Genomic DNA, 7,419 nt, shown 5'->3' on the forward strand with positions numbered 1-7,419 from the left:
TTTAACAGGACAGGCCTGGCCATGGGCCACCAAAGAAGTGGACCGCACATGCTCAACAAAAAGTCTTTTGTTCTTTTTAATCAAGAACTAAACGAAATGGGGTTTACACATTAAAAACCAGACTAAAATGTTTCTTTGGGGGTTGAAGGGGTGTTGTGGGTCAGCCTGTCAGACCTCAGACCATATGCCACACATTACATCAAACTGGTCTGCATGGCTGCCGTCCCAGAAGGAAACATCTTCTAAAGATGATCCACAAAAAGACAAGGAGACTAAGGACATGGATCACTGGAACCACCCAGAACCTTGGGTTTAATGAAGACAAGATAAACTTGTTTAGTTCAGCTTTGGGGCTGCGTGAGTGCTGAACATGAACGCCAACATATACTGCGTCATACTGGAGCAGAGAATGAAACCGGGCCCTGGGGCAGAACTCCAACATGAAAACGAGCCCAAATAGCCTCCAAGATGACCACTGTCTTGCTAAAGAAACTGAGGGTGATGGTGCTGGACTGGTCAAGCTTGTCTCAGTCCTTGAACGGAAAAGAGGAGGAGCACAACATCTCAAACATCCTGCAGCTCTGTGATGGAAAATAATGGTGGCCAAACAAAACACTGACTTTTTGGTCACAATTTGGACAATTTCATTTATGGGTGTACTTACTTTTGTTTCCAGCAGTTTAGACATTAATGGTTGTGTCCTTGGTTATTTTGAGGACACAGCAAATGTACACTGTTAAACAGTCTGTATTCTCACTACTTTAAATGTATCAAAGTGACCTCTCCAGTGTTGTCCTAATGAATAAAATAGACAAAAATGTGATGTCTTAGTTCCATGCTACAATTGCGTTAAGGGCCCTATTTTCAAACCGATATCTATCTATCTATCTATCTATCTATCTATCTATCTATCTATCTATCTATCTATCTATCTATCTATCTATCTATCTATCTATCTATATAAGGAGACAACAACTTTGTCAAATCAAAGACAGTACAGGCCAAAAGTTTTGACACCTTCTCATTCAATGTGTTTTCTTTATTTTCATGACCATTTACGTTGGTAGATTCTCACTGAAGGCATCAAAACTATAAATGAACACATGTGGAGTTAAGTACTTAACAGTTCCCAGAGGTGTTTAGCCCCTTTGCCTTCACTCTGCGGTCCAGCTCACCCCAAACCATCTGGATTGGGTTCAGGTCTGGTGACTGTGGAGGTCAGGTCTCCACTTTTTGTTAAGTACATAACTCCACATGTGTTCATTCATAATTTTGATGCCTTCATTGAGAATCTACCAATGTAAATGGTCATGAAAAAACATACATAAATAAGGAATTAATTCTTTGATTCGTGTTTTTGACAATCAGCATATTCCCAAAATATCAAAACAATCCAATCTGGCAACACTGAGTACAAGGCCCTGTCTCTTGTCTTCCTATTCTCTCCTTTTTGGCTTAAAATGCCATTTGTTCAGGGTGGTATTAGCCTAGTGGGTAAGACACTTGCCTATGAACCAGAAGACCACAAAGTCCCAGGTTCAACCATTGTGTCCCTGAGCAAGACACTTGGGTGACTGTCCCAGGAACTACTGTAAGGCGTAAAAATGTGAATGTTGTTCACAGCCCCATCTGCGACCTGGTAAACCAGTGATTCCTCTATGCGCTACTTGCACTGCAGGTTGTACAGTGCAATGAAAAAATCGAATGAAAGTTTAAAACTGATTTGCATTTTATTAAATTTATTTGAAGATCCAGTGGAAAAAGAAAACGAAGGAGCCACCCAACGCGGTAATTACCATCAGACACAGAGGGTCTTCTGAATACCTTACGGCATAGGGTAAAATGCATTGCAGATATCCACTATTGTTCCATGTCCATGAACCAGGCATTCAGCAAGAGCGGCAGCCGTCTCTGCACCTGCCCACGGACTGCATTTCGTCTCCAGCGTACAATAATGCACCAGGAACGCAGGCGAAGCCGGCGAGCGAAAGTGTAAGTGCTAAGTAAGACTGTAAATATGTGAGGACACTCCGGAACAGTTCCCATATCTGTCAGCAGGGATGGCGCGCCATTGTGGTAGGTGATCACATGACGCGAGGACAGTCACAGAGTTCATCGCTCAGCAAGACCGGACGTAGGAAAATGAATGAGGAAGTGGCCAGCAACAGATCGCAGTCGTCCCTAAAGCGTGTGAAAAACCAGTGGCGTACTTCAGAAGATCACGGCCTTTAGAGCCAAGCCTGGGGTCATGCTTTTTAGGCCGGATCATGTATTCATATCCTGTGAGGGGCTCTTTCACTCATGATTCCCTTTTTTTCGTAACGCACCGGCCGGCTTGCAAGTGTGTGACCGGGTCGGAGAAGATTGGTCTTTTCCTCTGTTGGAAGGATATTAAAGTGACGAATTGCTCTTCCTTCCTGCAGCTTCGTGGTGGTAGCTCTCATGCCGTGAGATATGAGAGGAGGTGGTGGTGGAGGAGGAGGAGGAAGAGGCGCACGGAGACGTGAAGCATTGGGACAGCAGTTCCGGGCACTTTTTTCAACACGCTAACAACACTCTTCTGCATTTTCTCTCTCACACACACACAGCCTCTCAATTTATTTATTTTTCCACACACACAAATTTAATTCTTTCACAGCCTCACAGACACAGATTATTTAAACATGCACACATTAATTACTGGTTTAAAGGTCTGCTGATGTGAAGAGTAAAGTGAGCACTAAATCACCAAAAAGTTAAAGATTACTTCGTTTGGTGGCCTTTTTTTGGTCATATAGACAGCCTAGTAGAACCCTGCATGAAGGCTGGTGCAGGGTTCATGCACCTTTTCATTGGCTTGCTGGAGGATGAGGGCACCTTAAAAAAAAAAATCAATCTGCTTAAAATACTTCTTAAACAGTGCATCCCTTTTGATCGTTTCATCTTCAATGTCTTTAAATGGTCCATATTAGTAGCAGTAAGCTGACCGTGTACTTACCTGATGAAGAGGTGGTAGTAGCCTATGTAGCCTATGAACCAGAAGACCAAAGTCAAAGGTTCAAACCCCACTTACTACAATTGTGTCGCTGAGCAAAAAAAAAGTGATGCGATGTTTTTAACAATCACAACTTGGTGAGCAGTGGGCAGCCATGACAGGCGCCCGGGGAGCAGCGTGTGGGGATGGTACTTTGCTAAGCGGCATGGGATTCGGACTGACAACCTTCTGATTACGGGTCTGCTTCCTTACCCACCAGGCCACCACTGCCCCAGTGCCCAGACACTTAACCCAGAGTGTCTTCAGGAGGACTCTCCCTGTAACTACTTATTTGTAAGGCCCTCTGGACAAGGCTGTTTGATAAATGCCAAAGATGTCAAATGTTTACAGGATGATGATGGATTACCACACCCATCTGGGAATCACAGAATGGTTGGTCATCAAAGTAGTGCATGCTCCCATTTCCTCCCTCCTCTACACTCCTAACACCCCAGGGACATCAGCAGCCATCACATGTGGTGACTGTGATAGACATCTCTGGATCACGTTCTTCAACAAAACAAACATGCAGATGGATTACCAGCGCTTCAATTCAAGATTGGAGAAATAGTGTAATTACACACTCATCACATGTCTTCTAGAGCGTCACAAACACCCCCTTCCAAGCGTTTTCTTAAAATTCTGAGAATAACAGCCTGTCAACCAGTTGTAGGTAAGAAAGTATGCTTATAGGTGGGGAAAAAAATTCCCATATCTTGCAACAAAGGTTTATGGTTAAAAATAAAATCTGGCAACATGACCTAGAGTGGTTACTTGAAGATGTGCATGATCAAAATCAATCAGGCACCATCCACATCCATAAACCACAGACTTAATCTGCAAGTAAGTGACGCGTTTCATATACAACTGGAGCATGAAATACACAGAGCCAGTTGCTGTTAATGGGCAAAGTCTCACCTCAGAGTTAAAAGGCCAGGCGCCTACTGAAGCACGTTAACCCGACCCTGCTTTCATTAAACGGTTACATCAGCCCCCTGAGAAGACCCCCTATCCTGAGGGGTCAGACCACGGAGGAGAAAAATGCGGCTGAAAACGGAGTAGATATTCTTTACTACCCTTTATCCGATCGGGGGCCTATGATCTCCCGCCTAAAAAAAAGAGAACAAGAGCTTTAAGAGGTCAAGGCCGGGTGGTAAATGTGCAAATTTAGAAAAATGCCCAGAGTTATGCCCAGCACTGTAAATTCTTTCAGAACGTCGAAGGGTTACTTGTAACTTTGAGTTCTTGGCCCCACATCACCCCTATGCGGCCTTGCAGAGGAACTGTCATAAATGTCGGGCCGTGAAGAATTCTCTTCGCATCAAAGAGAACGGGAGACTCCTGAGGCACAAATGACACACCACACCACACCAGGAGCGAGTCCTCGAAGGTGAACTTGGTCCTTGGTCTGGACCAAGTTCACCTGAATCCTTTAGAACATAGTCTGCGCACAAAGCCCTGGTCAGTACGCAGCCTGGTTTGCCCTTTTTACGAGGCTGCCCGTGGTTTTTACGCGACAGCGAATTATGCGCTGCTCACAAAAGAGATTATTGTTTGCCGTTCCTAATTTCCCAACAGGGATAACAGTGGATTAACAGATAATTGGATTGTAACCCCAAAAATAGCGTGACCCTGAGCTACCCACTCCCTTCAAAAACCAAAAGAATAAAAAAAGTGCTCCAAAACACACAAAGAAAACATGGCCATTACAAGATGGATAGTTTGTCGAACCGAAGACCAAAAACATCTAAGGTCAAGGGCTAGATTTGGCTCTCGCATCTTCTCGCAAGTTCACCGCAAAATTGTGTTTGATGTCGTTGTTTTTGGACAGGATATAATCGAGGGTTAGCATTCACTGTTGGAATATAATGGGTTTGGAATATAATGCTATAGCTAGTAGGTTCGTGTTTGAATTAATTTACAAAACCGCCGTCCACCCGTTGCGCTTAGGCTCTTTCGAGACTCAATACAGTGCTCGGTCTCGGTGAATGAAAAGGTTACAGATGGGGTCAAAAGCCAACAAAGGGTCGGACTCCAAATATTGGCAGGCTTAGGAGGGAGGAATAAGGACTAACGCTAAGCCCACAGCTCCTGGAAAGCCTAACAGCCTAAATTTAGACAACACATTTCTTTTCTCGCACATTCTAATCATGTCTACTAGCCAGGGGAACAGAAACAAACACTCGATTCCCATTAGTGTTAACTGGGTGCTTTTACATAAAGCTTTACAACCAAATCTGCAATTTTGTTGGGGGTGCAATTACCCAAGATGTAAGATTGGCGAGAAAGTAGACAAGCACGACTGCCTGATTGGATACTTAGGGGTATGTAACAGGTATTCATTGTTTTTATGTTAACAGGGCAGGGAACAGAGGGATTATACTGACGTTGTTGAAGGATGCTCATAATGGAGGATGGTTCCCGTATGTGACATTCGTAGCCATAGATATAAAAAAAAAAAAAAAAAAAAAAAGAACAGACGTGGCCTTTCAAACACGACGGCGCAACTCACCGCGGCAACTTCACCCAGTTCCCGGTTGCCATAGCAACCACTCCCACACACAACAGCCAGCCCCTGAGAGGCCATGTTCATTACAGTCAGTCACTCCATCTCTCTCTGGCGTCTGCACGTGCCATCAGTGCCCATCTTAGTCTATCGCCGCCGCCACCCCCCTCCACGCCACCTCTCTGTTTGCCAACAACGCCGACTCTGGCTAATTAAATATATACTTTTCTCTTGTGATTCATTATAAAATAAATAAATAAAAAAAAACTCAGCAGCTACATTTCTTTCTAGTAAAGCTGCATAATCATGAATAACGTGGCATCCAGGAGGACCAAGGAGAGCAGCTGTGAAATGAACATAGATGGCAGAAAAGTTGGTGCTAAAATGGTGCCGACGAGAGAGTGGTATGAAATAATAAGGAGCAAGGCTCTCATCTCCGAGGATATTAGGCTTGACGGGCGACAGGGCTTCATTAAAATATACGTCTAAATGTCAAGAGCCGGCTGCACCTCCCACGGTGACTTATTCAGCTATTCCTGTCTCATCACACATCAGCACCGCTCATTTTACTTCTTTTAACCATCACTTGAGGTCATAGCAGCATGCCGTTCGCCCCTACGCCGACGTCTATTAGCCGCAGCACAAGCTAATGAGACAATTCCACCATCTGTGTGACCTCAGCCATGTCCTCCTCACCGAAATGCGAAATTGATGTCCGCACAAAGCAGGCCACAGTGTTAGGTTGGCCTAGGTGGTAAGGAAGCAAACTCGTAGCTGAAGGTTCAAATCCTGAACAGTTTACCTTGAGCAAGGTACCGTACTGCTCCCCGGGCGCATTTCGTGGTTGCCCACTGCTCAACAAGGCTGATGGCTTAAATACATAGGGCACATTTTGTTGTGTTCACCATGTGCTGTGCTCAATGTATCACAATGACAAAAATAAATAAATAAATAAATAAATCGCCTGCGGCCGGTTTGTTTTGTGCCATTTTGGCACAAACAATCGTGAGATGCACCAGGCAAAAGTTGCCTTCTTATTAACCCTGACGTTGCAGCAATGGAAATGGCAAGAGAAAAGGGGAAGAGGGGAAAAAAAAAAAAAAAAAAAAAAACACGCACAAAAATAGCCATTTCAAGTGAAATTCTAAAATATTTAGTGTGGTGTGACTCGAAATATGAGAAGTGTGTTTTAATTGATATTTTAAGAAAAGCAGTAACCTGTAAACAATTTGCTAACGGCCACTAAAGCAGCATGGTGGAATTACTTACCAATGTTGGCCACAGGTGATGGATTTTTCTTTAAAAACTCACCCTTTAAACTAGCATTTGTTAATTAGTTACTATTTGTTATATTTCTAGTCAAATATATGAGCATTCCTTGGGTTTCTTTCAAATTACCTTTAAAAATGTATGAGGGAAAAGCTTACTTGATGGAAAACCCCACAGCTGGCAACACACAAGGCCAAAAAGCTTTGCCTAACCACTGTCCTTATAAAAAATATTTAATCTTGACAAATAGTTTGAGGCAAAACAAGTAAATTACAAAACAGGAGTCTGACCTGATCCGCTAACCCACATACAAGTACCTTGCTCTTAATAGGTGTTGGGGTAGGTGTTCCTATCTTTTCTGAATCCAAAGCTGATACTGGAACTCTATTTATTTATTTATACCAGAAGGTGCTAGGCTGGTAAAATAACAAATTGCATACATCTCTAGCTAAGTCCGAGTACCACTGAATGTCAGTGGCAGTAAAGACTAGAGTAAGAAAATGAAAATGGAATGAGAGTGAATAAATGGGCCAGATACAGTATGAACTCTGCAGTGATGCACGTTCTCTTGCTGGGGTTTTTTAAGACCAGGGTAAATGAATACTGTAAGAACTCACAAAAACAAAATTAA

This window comes from Denticeps clupeoides, chromosome 7, assembly GCF_900700375.1.
Source record: "Denticeps clupeoides chromosome 7, fDenClu1.1, whole genome shotgun sequence".
Taxonomy (NCBI): Eukaryota; Metazoa; Chordata; class Actinopteri; order Clupeiformes; family Denticipitidae; genus Denticeps; species Denticeps clupeoides.